This window comes from Falco naumanni, chromosome 7 (assembly GCF_017639655.2).
Source record: "Falco naumanni isolate bFalNau1 chromosome 7, bFalNau1.pat, whole genome shotgun sequence".
NCBI classification, from domain to species: Eukaryota; Metazoa; Chordata; class Aves; order Falconiformes; family Falconidae; genus Falco; species Falco naumanni.
In genome coordinates this window covers 20,463,531-20,478,122 of record NC_054060.1, presented here as the reverse complement: position 1 = coordinate 20,478,122, position 14,592 = coordinate 20,463,531, and the positions used below count along the sequence as shown (strand labels likewise).

The 14,592-nt window shown below is 37.9% G+C and overlaps 1 protein-coding gene across 3 annotated transcripts in view; it reads left to right on the top strand.

The window, feature by feature from the left end:
• Window positions 1–14,592, top strand: part of APBA2 (amyloid beta precursor protein binding family A member 2) — a 106,320-nt gene that overhangs the window by 42,714 nt on the left and 49,014 nt on the right. Inside the window, exon 2 of one of the 3 annotated variants that reach the window (XM_040601785.1) lies at window positions 1,813–1,861. The exons of the other annotated variants lie outside the window; for them this stretch is intronic. The gene's annotated coding sequence lies outside the window, so the exon portion shown is untranslated. The remainder of the gene's footprint in view (window positions 1–1,812; window positions 1,862–14,592) is intronic. 3 annotated transcript variants of the gene reach the window in all.

Sequence of the window (14,592 nt, the reverse complement as noted above, 5' to 3'; positions counted from 1 at the left end):
GGCAGTTTACCTGTAACTATGGTAGTAGCTGCAGAACTTCTCCCTGAAAAGCATTTGATTTTTCCCTGGTTGAATGTTTCTTGGAGAGAACGTGTGTTAAAGAAACACTGCTTATGAAAAAGGACGTGAAATCCCAAAACAGTGTAAAGATTTGTTCTGTGTTGTGCTTTACTGAGCAACAAGGAGGAATTACTGTAGCTGACACTAACTTCTGTAGGGCCTTAGTACTGGTAACCGAGTTCCACAGTACTCTTGATTGGAGGGCAACACTGCGTGTGCTGTGTTTCTCATGAGGTATTAATGTTGTAGAAAGCAACACTATTCTTACCTGTTCATAAAAAAATATTTGCATTTCAGAAAGATTGCTTTCAACAGCTTGATGCTGTAAACATCTATTACATCTTTCTTTAGAGATACCAGAATTTTGTGGAATGCTTCCTTCCTCAGAAGTGCCTCAGGTTAATAATTTCATCTTTGATTACAATTTTTCATCGAAATTATTTGACCTCCTGATTTATTAGCCAATTTTGTGCAGTGAATTAATCTGTTATGTCCTGATGACAGCAGTGATGTTTTTTGTATGTGGCATTTTTGAATTTTAATGAATATTTTGAGTGATAATTAACTATCTTCTGCAGACAAAACCCTCTTTAATCTAAATTGTGGATCTCTACAGATAAGAGATTGGCTTCTCTGTAGTGTTGATCTAAATATTTGGAAAACAGAAGCATATGAATTCTAATTTTATATCAACAAAATTCAAATTTATATAAATAATTTATTTTAAAAAATAGTACTAGTAATAATTCCTGAATTTGTGTGAATAGAAATAGATATGTAGAACTAGTACATGCCTCCACATATATCACTGTGGGTTATCTGAAAGAGCAGGCCTATCTTACAGCTGTTCAGTGGCAGAGTTTGACTTGGGTAACATGCTGTGCTGGCGCAGAGGAAAAATTACCAGGCCCAGTATCCCATCACCCCGAGTGGCCAAAAGCAGATGCTGAGGGAAGGTGAGAATGGAGAAATAGCCAGTGAAACTTTGCCAGGACAGTCTCCCTGTTTCTGTAAGTTAGGGACTCTTAACTGCTTTTTGCTTAGCACATCACTTTTTCTCAGGAAAAAGACAGGATTGCTGTCAAATTCTTCATTTTTAAAATCGACTTCAAATGAATCTCAGAAATAAGTGAGACTTCTTGTGCAGAAGGAAGATGCCAGTTTTATTCTGTTTTACCTAGGAGACATTTCAAGGTAGGTCTCGTTCACTGCGTATGCTTTGTCTCCTGTAAGATTGTCTGGTCTGCAATTTTAAATGTTCTATTTACTTACATATTTTCCAACCTATGGCTTGTACCTTAATAGAAATAAGATATTGAGGGCTATGCTGCTAATTTGGGAACTAGGAAATGTAGGACTGGTTCACATACTTAGGGTACTTTAGCCTGGGTCCTCAATGAATGGTAAACATGCATTTCTGAAATCAGACAGACAGCTTCATATTTTAAGGATATGGGTCTTATACACTGATGAACTAATCCCATTCTCAGGACTAAATGATTGTGTACGTACTTTGCTCTACAACAGCTGAAAGTCTTTCAGGTAAGCTTTGCAATACCAGAGATAAGGGGCTTAGTTCTGCCAGATATACTAACTGAGGTCCAGCATGCACTCTTCTTCTTGAACCTGCTTTAAAGCAGTGAGCGTGGTGTTAAGGTGGCCTTAGAGGTGGCCCTGCTGGACTTGCAGTGACTTTGTGGAAATCAGTTCAGGTGCAGATGCCAAAGTATCATTTGTTTTCCCTTTATGCAGCATGTCCTAGTCCCCATAGCCATGAGGAATGGAGAGCTGACAACAGAAGGTAACAATAATTCATTTGTCAATATCTATTTCAGTTGCAGACTTCTTAGTTTAGAGTACACATCCTTCACGTGCTCACATAGCAGCTAGCACAGCAGTGTCTATGTCAGCTCACTGTGTGTCTCGAATGCTAATACCAAATAATAGTTTAAAGCATTGTGGTCAGTGCTTTGTTTTCAATAACTGCTTGCGTGTAAACCTACTGAGCTGTAACAGTATTATTCAGCGCACATCTAAACGATTTTATATTCAAAATACTTATTTAGGAGGAAAGGTCGTATTTCCATAAGAGGTATATATACAAATTTTCTGCTGACAGATGACGGAAAAGCTGGTGGGTTTAACAGTTTCAAGACATCTTGAGTATCTGCTAAAGTGATTGACAGAGTATTTATCTCCTAACCAGTTGTTATAAATTGGAGAGGATTTTACTGATGTGCAATTTATACCTTAGAGACAGAGGGGAAAAATCTTCCTAATCTTGCTTTTCAAATGAGGTGATCATCCACTACAGACCTGTGTGCCTAAAACACAAACCAGCTGCTAGCTACAGGTATTTTTTCAAAGGTTGGAGTCACAAAATCCCATGACATAATTCATTGCTAACAAAAACCTCTGATAATTTTCATGATCTATTACTCTTATTAAATCTTTATTTTGTAAAATGTCTCATAATTTAACCTTGCAATTTGCTAATTCTGCTTAACAAAGGCAGACTATTTTATCTTGACAAGAATTAACACAATAGTCTTTACCCTTATTTTATTATTTCAGAAGATTTTAAAATTTATTTACTAAATCTGCCAGCAGCACAAGTATTTTGTGAGTTTGAAAAAGACAATGTTCTGCTAAAAGGTCAAAAATGCAACCCAATCCTCTTATGTTGGTTGAATGGGGAGGGTGTTAATGGCTTTCAGCAATATTTTAGAGGTTTCATAACTGAGAAGAACTTCATGCAATTTCCAGACCACTCTTCTGTAGTTACACTGCCTATAATACTCAGGGATATCTATTGACTGTTTCCATCAGAAAAATGGTCTGAATACAGTAAACACCTAACAGGAATCGCTGTATTTCTTCCTCCTCCCCTCTTCCCCACCCCCCACCCCCTTTTTTTTTTTCTTTTTTAATGGTGAAGACTTAAAACAATCAAATGTGAATAAATGGCCATGTAATAAATAATTTTATACTTGTTGGACTGTGGTTAACAGTTCATTTTTGACCAATTAGAGCTACCTGTTTCCAGCTAGCCAGCTGGAAGAGTAGCTTTAATATTAAAAGTCTGTAGAGTACTGGCAATAACTAATTGTTATGTCTTAGTAGGTACTGCTTATGGGGAATGTGTCAATTAATGCCTGCAAATCTAATTTCTGTTGAGGCTTGACTCATTAAAGTGTTGTCAATCCTTTCCTGTAACCTTTTAAAGAAAATTTCCTTTTTTTCCTATGATAATGTTAAGTGAGTGCCTATGAAACCATTCACAGGACTTCAAGGTCAACAGTGATAAAAAGAAGCAATTTTGAAGAGTTAGTACACATTGAGAATCAGGAAGCTGTAAAATTCCAGTGTAAACATTTGGGTGTGAACTGCTAGCCTGCCCCTTAAACCCGGAGTTGTGAAGAAGTGAAGCATCTCCATTTTCTTTTACAAGTCAGGCCTTTCTGATGACCCATCTCCACCGCTGCTGGGAATTGACAGCCTGAATATTCTAACCACCTTCACCTCCAGCCATCCAACCATTCCTTGAATGGATGCTCTTGGTGGAGGATGTTTGGCTTATTGTTCTTAAACAGTAGTTTGAAGTGTTTTGGTGAATCTCTGGGTTTCATTCAAGAGACCTATTCCATCCTTCTATTCCCTTCTACATTATTATTCAAATAGTATACTTTATTTACCTCTGCCTATAACCTGAAATTAGCATTCATGAAAAGAAGTCCATCTTTTGCATGAGGCTGGGGAAGCACGTATATGAAATCATATTGCAATTATTAATTGCCTGCTGTAAGTATTTCCAGTTTTATTGTGTTAAAAATTTGAATAGATGCTTCATGCCAAAAAAAATGCAAAGAATCTTTACTTGGGAAACTGTAAACTAAAGCATAAAATGCTACTCAAGTAAGTTCTGAAACATTAGTTGTTTGTACACCATGTATTTTTAAATTACTATCAAGTTTAAGAATTTCTCTTCCTTCTGAATGGTGAAAGGACAATTTTAAAATAATAGCATGCTAAAATGGCCCCATTTTTTTCCTCTGCTATTACGTTTTTCTTTAATATGACATCAACTTCTTGCATGAAGGAATAGACTAAAACTCATCTAAGGACATTTATTTCAAAGAAAAAAGTTGATGGCAATAAAAGCAAAAGAGTTAAAGACATGTTAAAATCATAAATCCATAATATTAAAACAACAATAAAGTAGCCTCTGTGTAAACCAAGTTGAGCCAGATGGGAGTTAGCAGTAGTTGTTCAGGGAAACCACAACATTTTCTCCAAGAGTGGAGTGTAAACCAGTTGTATGGGTAAGAGTGCTATATTTTACTCACGTGTAGCTCACATGCATAGAGTCTGATGTGCTTTCTTGTGTGCATGGAAATGTATATGCAACAGCTAACAGCTCTTAAAAGCCACGTGTCTACTGAAAGTACAAAGTGTCACCACAATGCTTTTATGATATTTGCATCTACTCTGAAGAGCTAATTTTTAAATAGCCATAGTTTTCCAAAAGCTGTAAAGAAAAAACTGATTTCAGATGCAAAAATCTCAGGAGTATGTGTGGTTGCTGTATTTTAGGGAGAACTGGATGTGATGAAATGGAACATTTTTATTATGTATTTTTAATGATGAGGTTGAATTAACAAATGCTACCTTATGGTTATCTGATACTGTTAACAGATAAATGTATTCCATTATATAAATACTTGCAGTACTTGAGTGATAATGTTTAGATGGCAAGATCTCAATTTTGTAGGAAAAAATAAGGGCATAAAGAGTGACAGGAATTTCATCGCTATTATGCTGAGGTCTTATTAGAAATATAATTTGGTGTGAGGGCCAGTATTCTCACTGACTCGTTGGGACATTACTGTCTTGGCATTCCTCAAAACCAGAAAAATACCAGCTTCTCTGATGAACTAACTGATCTTTCCAAATCACGGTTAAGATTAGAATAGCCCCATAACTTTCCTAGAGAGATTCTTAGTCTTTCCTAGTGGGAGCAAGGACTGAAGGAGATGAAGTTACAAATTTACTTCTTACACCTATGTAGATATTAGTACCTATACCTATTTATAGACGAGAGACAACAAATATACCAGCAAGTATAAGATGCGTGACCTCTCAGGGAGGCCTTATTTCCATCTGAAGAAAATGAGAAGGTTAAACTGAGTGTCTGACACCCAGTTTCCAAAACTGTAGGTTTTTAAGTTGTGATGAGCAAAAAATTATCCTTGCACGTGTGTAAACTTAGCTAACACCCACGGAGTTTTTATGTCTATAAGATATCAACAGAGTGCAAAGCTTGCTTTAACACTTTAATGTAACTAGTTTTCTTCCCTTTCTTAATGCATGTCAGAGTCAATCAAACCTGTTTTCATTGTAGTTGACAGCAATCTTAGGTCTGGTTTAATGCGATCAGGAGTCTGGAACTCAGTGCAAGGAATATCTCAGTTTACCAGGCTTCAGAGAACAGGCAGTCTGCCTAGCCTGCACCACGAGAGGGAGTTTTCTATTAAAAAGAAACTATCAAATGCACAGCTCAGATTTGTGTTCTTGGGGAAGAGAATCTCATGGAGCCAGCAGGTTTTATGTTTCTTCTTATTGTGCAGACCCTCTTTTTGCAGTATTTTTTTTCCCCTCTAACAATGTGGAAATTTGGAATTTACGCTTGTCAGAAGTGCTAATCCCTCCGCTTTAAGGAATTCCCCAAATCCTGTCTCACCTTTTGACTATACCTAAGTCACTACTCACTGTACGGGTTTGATGACTTGAAAGCCTCTTCTAGGAATTTGCCACAGTAAATTATTTTTTCCATGTCCTAGCCAAAATAAATTTTATCTCACTCTTGTACAACACATTTCTGAGTGCACACTACACCTTCCAGTCATTGTTCAATCCATTTCAAAAACACTGACTTGTAGACAGAACATAAGAATTCCATTTATTAACAGACACTTTAGGTGGAATCATTTGATTTTATTACTAAAGCAGTAGTCAAATCTCCAGTAGGGGCCAAGTTTTCTTTCTGTGGTTTTCTAATGAACAATCTTTTCAAAAGTATACTGGTATGCAGAGATAAGAAGAAGGAAATTTAATTCCATTGGCTGTTTTTTAGGAAACGTTTTAAGTGGACAGAAAATTCTGTGCTAGACTTAAGATTCTGAAGAACTTGCAATAGGTAATGTTTTTGCATGTCAGTTGTGTGGGGCCAGATCCTGTTAGTATAAATCTGTACAGCTGGCCCTTCTGAACTGAGCAGTTTTCCCACAAATTCTGCTGCCTCCAAGTTCAGTGTCTGTTTGGTCGCCTTTGAATTTACAGCCACACAACTTTCCATAGCTAAATTAGCCCTGGCTCATGCTATGCTGATAGTGATCTGTTATAATTTAGTACTAAGTCAGTATGGGAACTGACCTTGTTATCGAGTTAAAAATATGACCCAGGGAACTGCAAGATGGAGATAAAAAGCCTACAAATTAGCAGGAGATAGAAAGATTGCCAGACTTCTGAGTAGCCTCCGTGGTCAGCAGAAAAGTATTCTGCAAAGTATTTTACAACTTTGTATAATCCATTTTAAGACAGCCAAAAAAAAAAATTCTAGCAGAGCTCTGGATGGATTATGAGTCATCTCACAGTGGCTAGAATGTGTTTTAATTGAATTGGCATATATTCTTCGTGCATGATAATGTTAATATGTACTTTACTTTTCCCTTATTCCTGTATTTCCTTCCGTTATTCCTATACATCCTATACTTTCCCTTATTCCCAGTGGATTAGGAAATGGGATAATCATGAGGAGATAACTCTGCATAGCTGTCAATGGAGCATTTGTGTGCAGGTAAGACACAAGGGACACTTTTCCATTGCTTAAAACTGATCTCTTGGAGCAGGGTAGTCACGAGAATAGCTCATAAAACACGATTGCCTTAATTTTCAAGGCTCATCTTGCTGTTGAATAAAAATATTCTGCTCCTGTCCCTCCCTCAGTTTAAGATAACTGTAATGAGGTTATATTTCTGGTGGGTTTTTCTGCATAGCAGGCATAACTGCAAAACTAATACTAGTCCTGAAATCTTTACTCAGGCTAGTATATGGATGTGGCACTACCGGTTTAGTATCCCTCTTTGAGCTGTGGAATTAAACCCTGAAGAATGATTAAGCCACATCAACAATAAATTATAATTAAATATGTGATTACACATACTTTTATTACTTCAGCGGGAAATAGCTAATCTTTCTAATTATAAAAGCTACATTCATTTGGGATATACATTCAAAAATACTATTTCTGCAACGCCATAGGATTTTACACTGTCTTTAGTATATCTTTGTCTCTGTTCTACTTTTAATTTCTGTGGTGGGTTCCAATTATAGAATGCTTTTAGAATGCCATTTACAAGATAATTATTTCATTTGAAAGGCTTATTAGATTAAGCCAAACAGAGCAAATGTTACATACCATGAAAAGAAATGCAAGAACACAGCTCAGAATGTACAGTCTTTTGAAAATATGGAAAACAGTTAGGTTGTCGGACCTATAGAAAAGTAGATGTAAAGATTTCACTTTCATGTGAGGTAATGAAACATTTCAAATATACTGAGGGATCATGTTGATTTGGTTTAACAGGAGCAAAAGACATTCCATTGCAAATGATTTACTATTTCTCTTTGGTTTCAGGGTGAGGAGAAGGAGGTATTCATTAGATACGGCTGGTCAATATATGCTGTTCATTCCTTCAATATATGCATATGTATTTCATATTCTACTCAGAATGCAACTTGCTTGCTGACAAACCCTCTAAAAAAAAAAAAGGAGGGTAGTAACTCAGGACACTTTTAGGGTACAGGGATGTGTATTTTGGAAATCCTAGGCTGTTGAGGTATCTAGTATACTGTGGCTGTTGTAGCTTTAAACAGAATTTCTGCAAGACTGCAACTGAAATAATCCTGACATACAGAAGCATTCGTTTTTATCTCAGAACTTCAGTTTCTCACTCTACTGTCAGTTGTTAAACTAATAAAATGAGCATAATGGTGAGTAATAATGGATATATAATTTTCTTTCCTGTTTGCCTGTTCAGTGATTTTTTTTTTTCAAAGTAATATCTTTTGTGACTACCTCAGATTCAGAGTAGACACAGTTGAGTAACCAGTAAAAGATTTTTTTTTTTTTTTGCCTTAGCTACACAGGAAGACCCTAGTGGCTACTCCTGAGATAACTAGCGAGTCATGCATTTTAATGCCATCTATTTTTACATGCTGCTCACTTTCACTTCCCCCACACGTTTCCCTCATTTCTTTAAAGATCATTCTTTCTCTTTGCTTCCCATGCAAATCTCTTGCTGTCTTCTAGTTCTGTGTCTCGATTATGTTAAGCATATTAAAATAATACTTAGGTGAGAAGTTGAAGCTCCAAAACACTAGCACCAAATTTATAGTTGCCTTCAGTTGTTTTTTCCTCCTGGACTATCCCAGCTATGCTGTGAACAAATCAGAAGGCAGGTGGTATAACAAAATGTGTAATCATAACATTATAAAACGTATGTTCACTGTGTGAGGGCGAGTAGTTAAAAGGAAGATCATGAATCTGGAACTTAACGTGTTGCTGCTACAATTAACAAATTGAAATAACTTTTGTTGATGTTTTTAATTTGTAACTTCCTACTTTATTTTGGTCCTTACTGAAAACAAGGGATTACGTACGTTGGACACGTGGTCAGTGTTGTATGAGCATTGTGTGGATGTGCTGAGATCACCTCTGCAGCTGAGCTACCAAACTCAGCAGCAGTTATCGTATAAGGTGGAGGCTCTGGAGGGTATAAACCATCTCTTCTCTTCAAAAGGTGTGTTTGGCGTTTTTCTGGCTTGTCTTTTTAGAGGATGTAAAATACTTATTTTCCTTTGCACTGGAGGGAGCCCCAGCCTTACATCTGCCCAGCAGGGAGGTGAGAAACTGGTCTTGAGAGAAGAGGCCAAGGAAAAAATATTGAAAGACTTCTAACGACAGTGTTTATTTTGTAAAAAAAATTGACAGACTCAACATTGTCTAAAGGCACTCAGAAAAGAGAAAGAGTCAGATTAAAATAAGGTAGTTTTGAATGGAACTTCACAGGACAAAAAAAAAGGCATTTCTAAAGCCTGTTTCTGCTCGCTGCAAACCATGCTGCTTTAAAATGTATTCTCTTATTTGAAATTTGCTTGATTTTAATTTTAAATGAAGGAAAAAGGTGGAAAATCTAAATAGCAAGTTGCTGTTAATTCTATCCACATTTTATGTTTGCAACGCTTATTTTTAGATCACTGTCTAGAAGAGGTCAAGTATGTGAGAGTTGAAGCATCTTAAAATAAATAGCAAAAGAGCTCATTTAAGACTTGTTTAGCTTCTGTTAGTCCTCTCATTCCTGTTGTGGGTTGGGATGAAGATTCTTTTGGAAGAAAGAAGAAATGGGAAGGATTGCTTAGGGCACTTAGCAAGAGCCAACAGAAACTGGAAATTCATATATAGTTAACCTTTAGACTTCTTGGAAGTGTCCCAAATCATCAACTGCACTGACAAAACATTTCAGGTATATTCATATATACCCTATTTATTGAAGTTTATTTTCTAAATGGCTTTTTACTATTTTCAGTCAGGCTCTCCTGCAAATAATCATCTTAACACATTATTGTTTATGCATGACAACTCATAGAAAGAAATAAACTCCCCATAAATGCAGTGTCTTCTCTAATTCATATGCAGAAAACTTGCTGAGAGAGGATAGCTAGCATACCCTGCAAAAGGCAGAAGTGCCATTCACAAGACCAGCTTAACTGCTAGCTTAGGCTGGCGGGACTCAGATTTTGGAGTTCTGGACACAAACTAGGCCTCAGTCCAGTTTTCCATCTCAGCTTTCACAGTAGATAAATCAGATCTAAACTGCTAAAAGCTAGTAACTTTTGTTCTTTACTTGAAAGTATTCCTTACGGTGTATTTTCACAAGTAGGGGAATGAAGCCATTTCACTGGTTTATGAATAACAAACCAACTCCAAGTGACATGCCCAGTGACAGAGACTAGAGTTTACCACTACCACACATCTTGATTTCTCTGGTGTCTTTGGTGATGGTTTTTCCCCCCCTCCAAAAAGTGGTTGGTTTTTTGGTTTTTTTGTGGTTTTGTTGGAGTTTCTTTTTTTTTGGGGGTGGGGTGGGTTGGCATGTGGGAATGATGAAATCTGGCATCTCTGAGACTTGCAGGTCCAAACAGCACCCTTGAATCATCTACTGCCACAAAAATCCAAGAATACAAAAAAAACCTAGGCATTTTGGGACCTGCTGAGCACGCATTTGACTATATTTGCATGTATTTACTGCACAGGCAGATCTAACATCCTGGACAGAAAAGTACCAGTTCTGCTTATGTCCTAATAAAGAAATGAAACTTCTATCCTGGGTCTCTCCCTTCCCTGGAAGAACGGGTTGTGGTTTTGTAGAGTTTTTTGTATTAAATTCAAAAGCTTTAGAGAAAAGGGCTAGACATTTTTTACAGGCCTGTCTAACAGTGCCAGGGCGTGCCAGCCTTACTCAGAGAAACACTTCTCAATTTTAATAAGTGAGATGCTGCTCAGGATGGCACAACATGATTCCAATTTAATTGTGTTATGGTAATTCTGATTGTAGGACACAGTCTTGCAGTTTCCATGTACAGATGCTAAAAGATCGGCGTTACACCGTCTCTCTCTACGTATGCGGGACCACCATCCCCAGTCCTCACTTGCTATATGCCCTTCTGCCTTTCCTTCATTAGAGATCCGGCGCTCCTGACATCAGTGTCTGTGTGCTTAGTCTACTGTGAGTTAGAGGGGGATCAGGGTGAGGGTAAGGCTCCCATTTACACCTACTTTTAGAAGAGCTGGCAGGTTATCCTGCCTTGTGCTTGGGGAGCAGCACAGGAAGAATTTTTGTGGTCTGTAGAGTCAGATCTACTAAAAAATGAACACTAAGCTAATGCAGTTTGGCCTGGGGGAAATCAAATGACTGCAAAATCTGACATAGGAATGGCAGGCTCATGTTCTGTTATCTGCTTATTAAAAATTCTAGTTCCCAGTCTAGGATCAGTGACAATTCTTGGCTGACTTAGCAGATGGGAGTCTATTAAGTCTTTTGTAATGAAAGCCTGCTGAGAAATACTATTAGTTTGGTGCTAAAATTGTTTTGAAGAAATTGAGGTTAGATTTTTTCCCCTTTATCTGCTTATCAGAAAAGAGACTGGTATAATTAGTATTGAGCCCTGCAATCATGACTTTTCTGATGCAGTTCTGTTGAAAAGTACTATGATCTCAGTTACAGTTGTACCGAGTATGTTCAGAAAGTTACATCTGAACAAGGGTTGCGTGGCTTTTTACAGCATTGATTATGCATGTGTAGGGCTAACATATGGAATAGCTTAAGTCAGCAGTGCATTGAAAGCACAGCTCAACAGCAGAGCAGCAAGCTGCAGGGCCATACATGCTCTAGTCTGGCCTGACAGTAAATTGCATTGCAATGCTCATGTTCCACTTACATCTGAAAATGACTTCTACAGGGTAGAGTGCTACATCTTTTCAGAACCAATTTAATAGCAGATAGATTGTATTGGATATTTGAGGAAAATAGGAGGTACTGAACAATTTCAGGGAAGCAAAACTTGGGTGGTAATCGTGTCGAAACTGCCAAAGGGTACAGATACTTGAAGTGGGGGAGAAAGGAGACTGAGAAGTAGATGGAGAAAGGAGTAAACACAGCAAAGAGGCCTTGCAAAACAAGGCAGGTATATCAAATTAAGGCCAGTAAACTGCTTAGGTTGACCTATAGGTTGCAAAAATAGGGCTGAAAAGATCATTTGGTGGTAGATAAGCACACAATAGTATGTGTGTTGCCAAAAGAAGCTAACACCCTTCCCCTCCCCATCCCCTCAGATCACTGTGCATATTAAATGAAAAACTGTCAGGGAGCTTGTTTTGCTCCCACTAGAATGCTCTTCAGCTTGTGAGTCAAGTACATATGTAAAGCAGTTCTTTAAACACAGGCAGGAATATTATACTGGGTATTTGGCTTTATCACCACGTATACAGTTGTGTACCATTTCCCATTTTTAATGGCTAGTTTAATTGGTCTCTCTCCATGGGAAGAAAGTAGTGAAGGTATCTTTCTACACAGGTGAAAATATGGTAAGTGTTAAGTATCATAAACCCTCACTGCAGCTGTCTGGGATTAGATGCAAGGAATTCAGGAGAAAGCTAATAACTATAATGAGCACTGATTAGAACATGTTCCAGCTGTAAGCCAGTAGTCCTGTTTCTAGGAGCAGAAGAGATTGGTTCCCCTATGCATACTCCTTTTTACTGCCACATAGAAATGCAGCATGTGTTTTCTGGAGATTTTCTTTTTATCTCAGCATTGAGCTGGGGCAAGGAAACTTTAGAAAAAATAAAGCAAAACCATTATAGAAGGCAAAACATTTTTATTGAGAACCCTCAGTAACTTGGCCCCTTAATCACTGATCTTGACAACACTGATGGAGCTTTAGTGGTGCACTGTACAACAAAAATCAGCATTTGCTTGTCTCAGCAGGATAAAATTACTGAATCCCAAGGAGACTAAGGAAGGGTACAGCACTGACCCCCCAGGCTCTCAGGAACACTTCTTCCCCCCCCCAGTCAGAAGTTGAAAGACACTTGGAGCGACACAGAAGTTTGACCCAGCTCTGCATTATCAAGGAGGGAGCTGAGCAATGAGGAGTAGAGAGGGAATCTTACACCAAGAAGAAGAAATCACCTGTTGACTCACTAGAAATATTTGTTCGTGAAGTGCCTCTGGATCCAGCAAATCATTACTCTCTTCACTTCAGAGGACTGGAGTAGTGTTACATAGAAATCCTGTATTTTTTCCAATTTCAAGAACATTCTTAGTATCTGATAGAAGGTTACATACCTGATATTCACCTAGATTTTGTGAAAAAAAAAAATTAGGAAAATATTAGTCTGTGCAGTAGGTGACTCAGAAGGCTTCTGCACAGCAGACTGAACAGCAGAACATGTGGTAAAAATTCAGTATCTACTGCATTTGTCAAAAACCATCTGAGTTCTCACTTTGATCTTTTAAAATCTGAATACATTTGGGTTCAGTTAATTGTCATCCACATAGATAAACTAACATCTCTGTAGGTGAGAAGATGGAAGAGTTTGGACCTGTGGCCATCAGGAGTTAGCACCTTGCTGCATAATATGAAACAACTTAGAAAAAGCCTAGAATGATTTTAAGTTTTAGAAGATTTAGGTCATGCTAAACCTAATGTAAGACAATATTTTTCTTGGAAACCTGAGAAATACTTTGAAACAGCGGAAGAAAAGTGTGCTACCCTGGCTGTTTTAATATGAGTTAAAATACAGCTGTTTCCTTGACAGAAATGTACACACAGCTTCATAAAGAGCAATTCTCAGACTTGTGTTTGAAAACTGGTTAGTAATTCAGATGCGCCAATACAGTTGTAGAAGTTACATTTTGTAGTTGAAGATAATATAATCAGTGCACATTCAGTCTGTAATTCAGAGGCTGAGAATAATAAATCCTATCTTTTTATTTTAATGTGATCAGTGCTTGGTTTCCTAAAGAGTAGTGCCTCAGATGGCAGCAAATGTAAGGAGGCCAACTAGAACTGTAATTGTGCAGAGACTGCTTTGCAACTTCAGTTTCCATAGCATTAAGATCAGCCTTGCCTCTTACTGAAAAAAATTAGGCTTATTTTACCTCCATTGGGAATGTGTGCCTCAATTTCAGCATGCAGGGATAAAGCACTCCCTTCAGCCATGGGCCTCACACGGAATTAACTTTTCAGTTTCCTATGTCCTTCTAGTATGTCAGTGCTAGAGATGCTCAAGAGGAATTCCTTTCTCTATTTCTTATCACCTATACTCTTAAAAAGTTTCCAGTCTGCCCCTGTTTATTTAAAATTCTTCCTTTACGCTCCCTCCCATAGTACATATGCTGTACTTCCATACACCACTGTGGGGGAAGAGCTGCAGCTGCTGTCATTAACACTGCTCAGCTGATGACCATAGTCCTAGAGCCCCTAACCTGGCAGTTTCCCCACAGCTGTTTAGCTGCTGTATATCAGCCATCTGTCCTGTTGTAGGCTCCTGCCCTGTCTAGCCACTGTCTTTTGGTGCTTGGAGCACACACAGATGGGTTCCTGTGACATGCGATGTTACATGGTATCTGGGGTGCAGCAGACTTTTTTGCAGTTAAGTAGCATCTATGAATGCAGAGCTACTGGGTATCACTGCAGTGATACCACTTAAGGCACTTTGAGGGCCTGGATACCAAATGAAGACTTTTTTAGGTGTGGGTGGAAAAACTCCATTACACTGTCTGGCTAAAAAAACCGAAATAATAAACAGGGTTCTCGTCATCATGTGCTTTAGGAAAATCCGAGTTACAGCTTTCAAATGGTGCTTGTGTTACATGCTTTGTGCTTCTTTATCTTCAGAACTTGTAT